This window comes from Balaenoptera acutorostrata, chromosome 11 (genome assembly GCF_949987535.1).
Source record: "Balaenoptera acutorostrata chromosome 11, mBalAcu1.1, whole genome shotgun sequence".
Classification (NCBI taxonomy): Eukaryota; Metazoa; Chordata; class Mammalia; order Artiodactyla; family Balaenopteridae; genus Balaenoptera; species Balaenoptera acutorostrata.
The window spans coordinates 70,089,189-70,102,488 of NC_080074.1; the positions used below are offsets into that span (position 1 = coordinate 70,089,189).

Genomic DNA, 13,300 nt, shown 5'->3' on the forward strand with positions numbered 1-13,300 from the left:
GCAAACAAGTCCCTTCACCATCTGACCCCAACCTGTATCTTCTACCTTGTCACTTGCCACTTCCCCTCACATGAACATGCCCCTGCCAAACTGAGCCACTCTCTCTTCTCTGAACTCTGTCATCCTCCTATGTCTATAAGTAGGCTGATCTCTCTGTTTGGAATTCCTTCATCAGCTTGTCTTTCTAGTTAGTTTGAAAGTCACTTGCTTTGCCTAGCCTTTCTGGCGGAGCACATACCTCTAGTATAGCCTTTGCAAATTCATGTCTAGTGATTTCTTAACATATTTGTACCCATAATCTAGCTTCTGCAGAGCTGGATCTGGCCTGGGTTAGGGCTCTTAACAAATCTCCTCATATCCTGAAGGAGGCCCCAGCTTGCTATAAAAGAGCCAATACCTGTTTCTTTAGGTAGAAGAATTCCACCAGGTTGATTCCCACTTCTTCTGCTTCTTCTGTTTCAATGATCTGGCATCTGGCTTCACCCCCTACTCCTAACCCTTTTGGGCTGATGACTGGTAATACCGCCTGCCAAGTTTAGTGTTTGTTTCATTGCTACCTGTTTCTCATAATTTTTGGTCTCACACACTCCCACCACCTCCAAGGGCAAGCTCTGCCCATCCTTCTTTCCTGATTAGGTTTTCAGACCAGCCCCTCTGGGAAGGGACTTACTTGCCTGGAATGGGGACGACTAGCTACTTTGTTGCTGCATCCACAGCACCCAACATGGTGTTTGGAACTTAGACTCATAATATCTGTCTGATTGAATTGGACATAAAAGCCCTAAAGGAAACTACAGAAACCGTATTTCCCCTTGTATCATGCCAGCTACACTGGATTAGCATCATCAAATTAGAGACTGTGCCCTTCCCCCTCCATGTATCAGGGAGACCAAAGCAGCTCAAGAGCTTATTTTGGTCAGTTCTCAATAACGCAGAGTGGTGCTTTCTGACTGCTGTGCTCGACAGAGTGGACCTGAAGGCAGCATGCACATTTGGACGTGTGCATCTCAAGTGTGTGCACCTTGACGGCTTAACCTCCCCAGATTCCCACTGTCTAGTGCCTAGCCATCCTCTCCTCAATCAGTCTCCCACTGATAAAGTAAGGGAAGTGGCAATGACAGATAAATAGTATGTTATCCACCCCCAGGCAGATTTGCTGTTGAACTTGTCTCCTGCGTAGATAGACTGCTCAGAACCCCAATCAAGTTGAATCATACAGCAGGCAAGCCCAAGGAACTCTCTGAATTGGGGAATTGAGTTCATATTTCTTGGCCTCCTGTCACAGCAGCCTCTGCAACCATTAATAAACCAAGTCCGAGATTTATCATTCGTTAATTCTGGGATTCTGATGTCCATCCTTTACTTAGGTGAACTAGGCAGCTGATTCTATTTGTAGCACAGTGTCTTTGAAGCCGATGATGGTGTCGGCTGAGAAACAGAGCTAATGAGCCTTAGGAAAGCCTACTAACATTAATTTTATTCCTTCAGTCAATTTTATTGTTAGTAATATGAGGGATCAAAGATTCATAAACAATGCTTTCCCCTGTAGGAATATGAGCTCAAATAGAGGGTTGGTGGTGGTAAGACACACATCAAAATAGCTATAAAGCAAGTCAGTTATGTTAGGAGACATATGATGAACCAGCAAGTGCTATAAGTACTCAGGGGGAAAAAAGATTCCATCTCAGACTGGGCCTACCCTTCTAGCCCTTTCAAGATTCTATTTCCCACAACGAGATTCATTGATTTCCAAACAGGGTGAGCAGACTGCTGCCCACCAACCCTTCCCGGGAACCCCAACCAGTGCTGATTGGGCTGCCTTAGACCCCCATGCAGTTATCATTGCTTTCAGCGCCATCTGGGAGGAACTTCCAGGCAGACTGACCTGCTGAGTTCAGTGAGTATTCAGGGTTGTAGTGCTCCTTCCTCTGTCACCTGGTTTCCCATTCTGCAAAGGAAGCTTCCCAGCCTCTGTTCCTGAACCTGTGCCTTTGCAAAATTTCTGTTTCTTAATGTGAGGCTAAAATACTGCGTTCCTGTTAATTACTGCTACACTTGAGTTCCCAAACTCACACAGTCTCCCTTTACACCAACTCCCCCTCTCTATTTCCCCCAGTTTCTGTAATGGATTTTCTTATTTTTATTGCTAATTTTGGCTCCTTTTCTAAGGACGGTTTGTTCACTTGAGTACTTGGAAGTTGTTTAGTCATCGACAGTTACGCACCAGTAAAAGATTAAAAACCAATTTCTGATTATTGTTATCGTGTATGTGCATCAAGCTGAGAACACATATTCCTTTTTATTACATATTTTAATAGTTTTATTGAGTTAAAATCAACAGACGATAAACTGCACACGTAGAAAGTTGATGTTTTGATATATAGCATACACCTGTGAAACAATCACCCCAATCAAAATTGTTAACATATCCATCACCCCCCAGATTTTCCTTTGCAAAAAATGTGCCCCTTTGTAACGCCTCCCTCTTCCCCAGGGAGCTACTGATTTTCTTTCTATCACTGTATGTTACTTTACATTTCCTAGAATTTTATGGAAATGGAATTCTACAGTGTGTACTATACCATTTCTTTTTTCTATATTTGATTTATTGATCTTTATTATTAGTTGACACGGCATCCAGGCTGGTGAGAGAGGCATGTGAAGAGTGATATTTTAACATACTGTGGCTCAATTCAGAATTTTCAAATGTGCAATTCTTCTAAACTTTCTATCATCAGAATGTTACACTATTTTATAGCTTAAGTGTGGAGTCCTTCCTGAAAATTATCTATGATAATATAGTAACATGCCTTTAGCAACCACCACATAAGGTAATTTCCTACATGTAGTACATGATATCTGTAATCTGAAGTCTGTCCTGTTACATTAGTACCTCTGCCATATTAGAGTCTGATTAAGCCATAAACTATTTTGCACATGGCCAAATCATATTTGGGTGGAGCTAGTATATGTAAATTAGCTAAGATAGGCATTAGGTTCCGGAAGAAAACAGCTCTGGTGTGTGTAATAATGTGTGAGTGTGTACATTAGTATGTGTATAGAAATCAGCCTTCTCATTAGTTTGGAACATTTAACCACTTTTTTTCTCACAGTGTTCAATTCATTGTCCTGCGTTTCATGATTTACCGACTAAAACACGCTACTTACTTTAAGTATTCCCAATGTGTATGTAAATCACTATATACTAGGATTTTTTATCCTTTACACTTAGTTGAATTGTTGCTTCATTTTTTAAAGAATTTTTTTTTTTATTTTGAGAAGAAGGAAGAACATTTTATATATTTGCTGAGGGAGCAATTCTCAAGTGTATTTAATAGGGTTCCCTGGCTGTGGATATGAAGCCAAACGACAGTCTAAAACTAGCAGTTATTCTCTTAGAAATCTGCCTTCTTAAGGTCAAAGGATATGTTAGGTCATGAATCAACCTGGGAAATAGAGGTGAAGAGACTCATTTATAGGAAATGTTCACCTTTAACCATCCCTCCATGGCCCAATTGAAATAGGGAGATAAATAGAGTAGATAATAGAAGCTGACCACATGAAGCCTCAGCGATGAGAATCTCAAATTATAGGTCATATCATATGGCACATTTGGGATCCTTGGCCTATGACACAATAAAATTTGAAAGTCACAGCAATAACTTTAAGACACTGAGTTAAGAGCACTATTATTAATTCAAGGATTTGGGATGGTTTCTTCACAATGTAAGTACAATGTAGGTGGCTCATTTTTGTCCTTTTTTCATGTCTTCATATAGTCTTAACATCATATGCCAAAAATCAATTTGTAAATGTCTTCCTTGTGGAGAATTCTGTATAATCTGAAGAGAGCTGGTAGTAGTAATAATAATAACTATTGGTAGAAGTCTTTTTTTTAACCAGGAAAAGGCAATAATCACATGTAAAATTTTAGAATAATTAGCTTCACTGTAAGAGACCCTATAATCGAAGTTTTCTTTGAAATTCCAGAAACACAGTCAATCTGAGTAGAGAGAGAGTTTGGGTCAATCCGTCAGAAAAAAGTTATTATTTTGAAGAAAATATGTAGAGACTTTTTAGAAACCTCTCTAGGATATAATTATAGGACTTTAATTTCTGGATCATCTTTAGAAAGGACAAGCTGTAAGGGGTATAATTCATCTACTTCATAATACTGAAGCAGTAAGAGACATGAAAGCAAGTCAAAGTTACCAATTAATCCTTTGATAGCATTAATCTTTTGGAAAATTTTGTGTTTACTGTATCTAAAAATGCTGTAAAAATTACATGCAGTGAGAAAAGTACCTAGGTAATCTAACTAAGTCATCTCAAGGTAATTTTTTTTAAATTGCATAACTGCATTCCAGACGTCACCGCCGATACTGTATTAGCAGTAATATCCCAAGGCTGTGCACTGTGAATCCCTATTATTGGCAATCAGACCAGTCAATTTCTGGGATCATTCTCTTCAGAGTATACCCGGAGATGCTTACATGTATGACCCGTGTTTCCCTGGGCACCTCCAGTTTGTGTGTCCAGGGTAATTTCACTTATTTTGAAGGGATTCCTGTAGGCAGTGTTACAGAGGGGTGCCTCGTCTTATGAATAATCAAAACTTACTTCACAGTCACTGTGAGGTTCTCCACTCCAAGTTGGGCACCAGGTCCTATCTATGCTACCCTCAGATGGTCTTCTGGATCCTTCCCCAGACCTAGCATCATCTCCTCATTAAATCCTTTCCTATTTTTCCAAACACCCTTAACTAATCTTTCCACCTTTGAATTTTCTAGCCTTTGCTGCTGTTTACAAAGTAGGTAGCTCAGTGTCCTCTGTGTGAGCTGGGGATGGGTCCTGGAGGAGGGAGGAAGGACCCTTAGGAGAGAAGGCCATTCATGGCGCAAAGGGAAAGCTGAGTAAACAGGAAGCACACCTATTAGTACATCAGGTGATACTCCTGCTGCACAGATCTGTCTTTCTTACTACCTTAGGATCTTCTCAAAGTCAAGTCCCATATTCTTTTTACTCCTGTATCCTGACGGTGTGCTAAATAGTAGGTTATCAGTCAAATCTGTTGCATGAATGAATAAATTAAATTAATATAAATGTGGACATACAAGTCTTATGTATATTATATATGCTTGTAGAAAAAATAATATCTATATTCAAGGGAAAATAAATCATAAAGCAGGGCACATGACAAACATTACTTAGATTTCCTATGCATGTGAGCTAGAAAGATAGATTTCAGATAGTTTATATAGGGTATAGTATTGAATTAAGGGACTATTAGCTATAACAAATAAGAGTCCAAATACATTATGACTTAATTATAATAGAAGTTTATTTCTCAAGTAACTGTCCAAAGTAAGTGTTTCTTATTGGTAGGAAGTTGAGGGAACCAGCCTCCTTCTCTCTTTTGCTTCCTCTCCCACCCCTCCTTTCCTGTTTCTGGGGGCCTCATTAACTGTATCCAGCCAGCGGAAGTGGAAGAAAGAGGATAGAGGGCGGCACATCTGTTTCCTAAAAGCCTTGGCTACTCCTGTTCCATTGGCTGAAACTCAGGTAGTCTAGCTGTGTGCCAAGGAGGAAGAAGAAACAGATTTCTGAGATCTGCTAGCAATCTGCCACAGTAAGCATACTATAACTATTTGTATTCTTCCCAGGAATTTCTCTTATTAGTAGGTACTATGACTCTATGTTCTTCAAGATAACAAGAGATTAAATATGTGGGTAGAAAAATTTACAGCCAACGAGGTAGAATTCATCAATTTATTTTCCCTGCCTGTCTAATAAATTTCGCTTTTCCAGTTAAGTGAATTTCTTTTGTTCTCTAAGCACAAGAGATATTAGAGTGGAAAGAATTCCAGAGGCTATCTTCATAGTTCAGGGCGAACATGCCACCAGAGCATAAATAAAGGTGAATTAACAGAGGGTTTTCCTGTTTTTTAATGATCTACCGTAGGAAATTAGAAGCATAGACTGCTGAATTTTATAGTTTGCATTACAGCTATTTTTTATTCATCATATTTGAAATAGTTCCAGTTAAAATGTAAACAAATTTACTATTTATTATTTGGCTTTAGAGTCCCAAATTTAAATTTCAGAGCAGTTATTGTTAGTGTAGTTCTTAAATAAAGTGTTGGTTAATTGAAAATAAAATGACAGTTCAGTATATGTGATATTCTTTAAACCATGTTAAAAAAACTTGGGCAGCTTAATCTTTTAAGTCAGCCTCCCTCACTGATATTGTTTTTTCTTTGATTTTAAAGTCCCCAAATCCTTCTTGTTTTTGGTTTACTCACTGTGAGCCAAAGTTTAAAAGAGCAGCACCTAAGTTGTGCTCTTAAATTCACTACAGAATTATTTCCTTTGAAGAAATATAATTGCTTAAATAAGTTCATTTCATTAATTGTCTTTCAAATGACTTCAAACACTCATATGTCAATCCAGATGCCTCCTACTCAGGACTCAGTCCTGTTTGTTAAGGATGAATTCATCAGAATTCAACAGATATTTACTGACACCCAAGGTACACCAGACGTACCTTAGAAACAGAAGACTCAAAGATGAATAATATAAAATTCAGACCCTCTGAGGGCTCTCATTTAGAAACAACCTGTGTCCATCAATGGATGAATCGATAAAGAAAATGTGGTATATATACAGTGGAATATTATTCAGTCATAAGAAAGAAGGAAATCCTGCCATTTGTGACAATGGATGGACCTTGAGAGCATTATGCTAAGTGAAATAAGTCAGACAGAAAAAGACAGTACTGTATGATGTCACTTACATGTAGAATCTAAAAAAGCCAAACTCACAGAGGAAGAGAGTAGAATGGTGGTTACCTGGGTGGGCCTGAGGGTTGGGAGAAATGGGGACATGTTGGTCAAAGAGTACTAACTTCCAGCTAGAAGATGAATAAGTTCTGGGGATCTAATGCACAGAGTTTTGATTATAGTTAACAGTACTGTGTTATATACTTGAAAGTTGCTAAGAGAGTAAATCTTATGTGTTCTCACCACAAAAAAAGAAATGGTAATTATGTGACTTGATGGAGATGTTAGCTGAGCAATGGTGATAATCATTTTGCAGCATATAAGTGTACCAAATCTACATGGTGTATACCTTAAACTTACACAATATTATATGCAAATTATATTTCTATAAACCTGGAGGGAAAAAAGTCTAATAGGCTCTCAGCCAACTGTGGTAAACTCAACAACAAGTGCTGCAGGAGAACTAGAACCCAGAGACGGTGCAGTGGTATCCTGGATACATAAGACCTGAGAAGAGCCTTGCAAATATGATTTTGATGAGTCCAAGGAAGAGAATGTGTATTCTAGGAAAAAGGAAGCTTGTAGGCAAACGCATGGAGATAGAAGAGTCCAGTTCATGTGCAAGGAAGGGGAGGGCCAGTATGAGTCTTGGACCACGGGATCTGTGGAAGGGTAACATGGGAGATGAGAATAGATGGCCTTGACCATCTTCTTGAGACATTACTTTACAAGGGTGCATAGGAGCTACTCTTCTAATCCATCCTGGTTTTATTTATAAACTCCATATCCTTTCTGTAAATCTTTTTAAATTATAAAAGCAATGTATATTTAATTTCTTAAATTTGTATTGAAGTATAGTTGCTGTATAAAATTATATAAGATACAATATTCTATAAGATAACAATCTTTTTAAATTATAAAAGCAATGTATATTTAATCTGGCAAGATTTATAAAATGAAGAAATACACAAAAATAATCTGTACTATCACCAGCTGAAGATGACTGCTTATTCAAAATGAAATAACTGTTTACATACTGGAATAATACTTTCTTCATAATTTTAATCCTGCTTTTTTACATGACATTTATCATAAGTGCTTTTGCATGTCATTAATAATTTTCGGAAGAATATACACTACTATGTATAAAATAGATAACTAATGAGAACCTACTGTATAGCACCGGGAACTCTACTCAGTGCTCTGTGGTGACCTAAATGTGAAGGAAATCCAAAAAAGAGGGGATATCTGTATACATATACTTGATTCACTTCGCTGTACAGCAGAAACTTAATATTGTAAAGCAACTATACCCCTATTAACAACAACAAAAAAAGAAACCTCATTTTAGTAAGCTGTATAGCGTTCCATTTTACGCATGTGCCGTCATTTATTTAACCACTCCCTCATCACTGTACATTTAGATCGTTATCTTTGCTCTAGCAGCTTAATACTGAGATAGTGTAGATAAAACTAGACTTCCCGTTGCTTCTGTTGTTGACTGATACACTGAAACCACTAGAAGGTCAAACCTTGCCAAACCACTTTGGATGGATCTTGCCTCTGAGCAGCAGGAAGAATTCCTGGGAAACGCATGTGCTTCCATAGAAAACTACAAGTAGTTGCGGCAGCTTTGCTCATATAGGGATTGTTTTTCTTTTGGGTCCCTTCATATCATTTCTCCAGTCACTATATGAATATTTTTTTAGAAGTTTGAATGTGTGTGTATGTAAACAGTAGTGTAATGTTATTTTATTTCCAGATAAAATATCTGACACTTAGTAGCTGGACAACTGTCGGTTATCTTCCCTCTCCTAGTCCCTTCTTTATATCAGATAATCATAAAACTGTTGTCTAAAGGATTTTTTTTCCTTTTTAAAATATATTACTCAAGTACAGAATTAGGCCGAATCTGTTAGCTCAAACACTCAAGATTGGAAACCCTTTGATGGATGATTTGGTGTTGCCTTAGTGATCAAGTCTAATTGCACAACTGATCTGATTGATCATGAAGAAATAGGTTGTTAAAGTGAACAAAAAAAAATTTTCAGTCTGGAAGAAGTTTGATTAAATGACCTCATATTGACAGGGCCAAGCAGTGACCATCAGCCTGTGTGGTTAAGAGGTTTGGGAGCACCATAAAAGAGCAAACCTGTCTTTAAGAAACCCATAGGCTGTTTCACTTAATTGTAATTGGAAGGAGTTATTGGTTTGCTCAATTGCTTTCGTTTTGGTATTTTTCCCCTTCAATTAACTAAGTGGGAGAGCTGTGATGTTTCATTACTGGCTGAGAAGCCTGTATCAAGCTAATGGGTGTTTTAGCAGAGATGGAAGCAGTGGTTATAATAAAGTGGTCTGAAAGTAGATAGTCTGTCAGAGATCTGACACTTGCTCAAAGCGAACAGAGGCCGTTCATCAGTACATTTCTTGCTTAGCACCCACTCAAAGCTCTATCCGATGACTTCTCATTCAGATATGTATGGAAACTGTAGTATTCCATTTCTTTTTTTATTGTCATCAGTGAGCTCATTTTGCTCAAAGCAGTATTTCTCCTGATATAAGTTTGTCAGTTAGCTCACAAATAAATACAGAGTTGCTATTTTGACTGTCATCTTACCATTCCTGGCATGCCATTCAAAGCTTGTTTTCCTGAATAACCAGTAAGTGAGCTCATCAAAATGCAAAAAGCCTTTTATAGTGCTATATTAATAATTAGAAAGCTTGTGTTAAATTATTACACACAGGCACTTTAGCCATCTTATTCTTGATGGATAGTTTGAGGAAATCAGCTTCTTTTTTCTCCTTCCGGAAATAATCTCAATATCAAGTAGGCGATCTAATCCTTGCTATTAGAGAGTGGCTCAGGGAAGCATAGGAATTAAGAGTTTCCTGGTTTTACCCTGATTAAAACCAGTCTACTTATTATTACAGAGCCAGCAGGTGCTTCACATTCATATTATCTTGGGAGCCTAACCATAATACCATCTAATGTACAAAAAAAGCATGCCGATTTTAAAAGTAGGTACTTGATTACAATGTAATAAATGAATAAACGTTTTAAGTAATTTTCTAGTATTTGCAGGAATAAATCTGGAAGTTTTTGTTCAGCCATGTTTTACTCCAGTGGCCTAGTTTTCAGTGATCAGAGTTTCAGAGTGAGGTCATGTCTCTTTCCTGAATTCACATATTTCTTCACCTGTACTATTCCTACAGGCCTCATATCTACCTTGCATCTGAGGTACTTGTGCTGATGCTGCATTTTTTATTAGACTGTGAACTCTTGCGTATACCACCGTAATGACTAGTGTGTTTTCTATGTGAGACATTTGATATGTACTTGAATGAATGAGTAAAAGTATTCTGCCTTATATCCTACACATTAAGCTAAGCTACCTTGCAAAAAGGATATTGTAATGGCAAAGATTTTTAGGTTTTAAGGAGTTTCCAGAATTCCATTTTATTAAACGCTTTGTTCAACTTGTTGCTCATACATCAGAGGGAGTTTCAATTCTCTGTTAAACCAGAAGTATTTATTCCTAAATTTACAACAAGAGGCCATTGGAAAAACTCCTTGGCATTGTTGACAGTCCTTTCTTCTCCCTCGAGGTTCTCTTCTCCCTTGGTTCCTGTGGTTACACTTGTGATCTTCCCACCTTGCTAACAATTCCTCCTACAGTTCCTCTGCCTTTTCTTTCCCTCCATTTTCCCCCAAGGACTGTCCTTGGCTCTTTCTCGTCTCTTTGTTATCTCAACTTTAGTAGTTTCATCCCCCTGTTCCAATTTCAGAAGCATCTTGTAGTATCAGTTCTGATTATATTATCCGCATGTTTCTGGTCCTGATATCTTTTTCCAGAGTTTCTGGCTCATCTTTCTTTTCATCTAGATATCACTACTAGCCAATTGCTATCATATTATACTCAACACTTTAAAAATGAGGCTTCTGAATGTTTTCTAAAAATATTTTTACGTATATGAAAGAAATTAGACACGTTTAAAAAATCAAAAACAGAAGAACTTGGAATGAAAAGCAATAGTCCCCTGACTCACTGCCTGCTTACCTTCTACCAGCTTTTCTAAAAGGAGTTCCTCACCTGAACTACAAACCAGAAAATGACCTGAGCAACTAATTTCTCAGATCTCCCAAGGATGGTACATGACTAGTGCCATACCAGATACACAGGAGAGAAGTTCATTCATGATTTACTCAGGATGCCTTAAGGCATTAGAACTTATTTCTCTTGTGAAAGTCCAGTTGAGACAAGGTGCTAGGGGGGACCACTTTCCAGGGGGACCACTTTCCAATTCTTCTAATATGTTTATACCATGCTTTGTTTAACTGGTCAATTTTAGACATTACCAGTAGACTTTTTTCTATGATAGATGATGATTTACCTTCCTTATACCACCACCCTTCCATATTCCCTTTTCTAATGTAAGTTACCTTTTTAGCCTTCACCAATATATGTGTTCACCTTCATTTCTTGTTTTATCTACTATACATAGTTTTCCTTGCTTCCCTATTTCCAAACAGAGTTATATTCTGAGTTCTTAGTGGACATGAAGTTTTGGGGAAGAGTATTCAACCCACTACAGGTAGTTTTCAGTGTATTGATGGAGTTTGAGTATTTAAAGCCCTAGTATTAGATGAAATCATTAAGAAGTTAGTAGATGGAAAAGAAAATATCTGAATATAGATCCCTAGGGAACTCAAACTTTTGGAGATTGAGAATATAAGACCTGAGAAGAAGACCAAGATACAGGGGCAATGAGGTAAAAGAACTAAGACAGTGGTATATCCTTGCAACATGGAGAGTTTTAGGAGAGAGTGGTGAACTACTGATAGATGTTTCATTACATGGATTTAGTCCTTTGTTTTATTGCATTACATCATCAGTAAAATCTTTTAAAAATAGTAAATGGCACAAAAACTTTCTAAGAAATTATATATCTTAAAATATCTTTATCCAGCTTTTCCAGGTATTTGACAGTTTTGCCAAGTATAGAATTCTAGGGTCAAAATCATTGCTTCACTGTCTTACAACAAACAGTGAGAAATGTGATGCTAGACACATTCTTATCCCTTTATGTGTAACCTTTAGGTTGCACATAAGGGTTATTTCCCTTCTGGAAGATTTGTATTTTGTACTTATTGTGAAATTTCACAATGTGCATTTAGATGTGAATCTGTTTCATTCATTTGAGGTAGTGCTGTATATGGGGTAAGGGTTTGACCTCTATATCTAGAGTATCTGGATTCAAATCCTAGTTTTGCCCCTCAATAATCTTGAGAAAATTACTTAAACTCCCAATATCTAAGTTTCTTTCTCTTTAAAATTGAGAGAGTGATAAAATTTCCTAACTCATGGGACTGCTGTCTGCACTGTATGAGTAAATATAGGTAAATTGCAAAGAACAGTGGCTGCCATATACTCAGTCATCAGTAAGTATTGGCTATCGTTTCATTATTCATTATTTGGAGAACTTGATGGGGCCTTTTAACCTGAAGACTAAAGTCCTGTGAAAAGTTCTTCAATTATTATTGTTATTATTTAAGATAGTTTCTTCACTTTGATTTTTCTCCTTTCTTGGTATGAAATTTGTCTTTAATCATAAGCTGTGTGTACCATTTGAGTTGGTGCTGTTTGATTTTTTTCCTATCATATTTTTCTATTTTCTATATGTTACTCTTTTAGAAATACTACTTCAACTTGATCTTCCAAGTCTTATATTGCATTTTTGAAAAATTTCAGCTATCATATTTTTAATTTCTAAGAGCTTATTCTCTGAATATTCCTTTTCATAACACTGTGCCCTTTTCTTATGAATGAAATATTCTTTCGAATCTATTAGAAGATATTAATTAGAAATATTTTAAGTCCTGTTCTGTGCATTATCTCTGTTTCCTTCAGGGTCAGATTTTATGATGGTATATCTTGGTTATTCTGTCAAATGTTATAGTCTTTTCTCAAGTATTTGTTTCTCCTTGATCTCACATTAATGTTTAAGAGTGAATTAAACATTGACCTTTGATATGAAGGTAAGGATTGTTGACTGATAGACTTACATTGGGTGAGCTAAAAAGGTGCCACTTTTTACACTTTGAACTCTAAACACTGAAATGCAGGGGACTTTGTTACAAAGGATAACTCCTACATTAGCTACTTAGTTTCCTCCAGATATTTTATTTATTTATTTTCTTTACAGAAGAACCATCCATTCTGGCTTTGGGGATAATTGCTTTCTTTCAACTGTCTGCTCAAGGTGGGAGGAGGTGGTTGGGTTGATTATTCATCAGTAGACCTTTAACTAACCCAGAAATTCGTTGAATTTTCTTCTCCACTGGTGGCGTTTTACCTTTTATCTTTGTTTATACTTTTCTTTGTCCCTTTAATGTAATGCTTATAAGATGGGAAGAAGAAGAGATTTAAGAATGTTTTTAATCTTTCATCTTTAATTAGAAGTTTGGATGTACTCTTTTTGTTAAAAAATTAATAATATATGTTACATATCTTAAATATATA

General features: G+C 36.9%; 1 protein-coding gene across 1 annotated transcript in view; it reads left to right on the forward strand.

Annotated features, from left to right (window-relative positions):
- NELL2 (neural EGFL like 2) overlaps window positions 1-13,300 on the forward strand; it is a 381,815-nt gene that overhangs the window by 328,530 nt on the left and 39,985 nt on the right. The gene's annotated exons all lie outside the window — the stretch shown is intronic.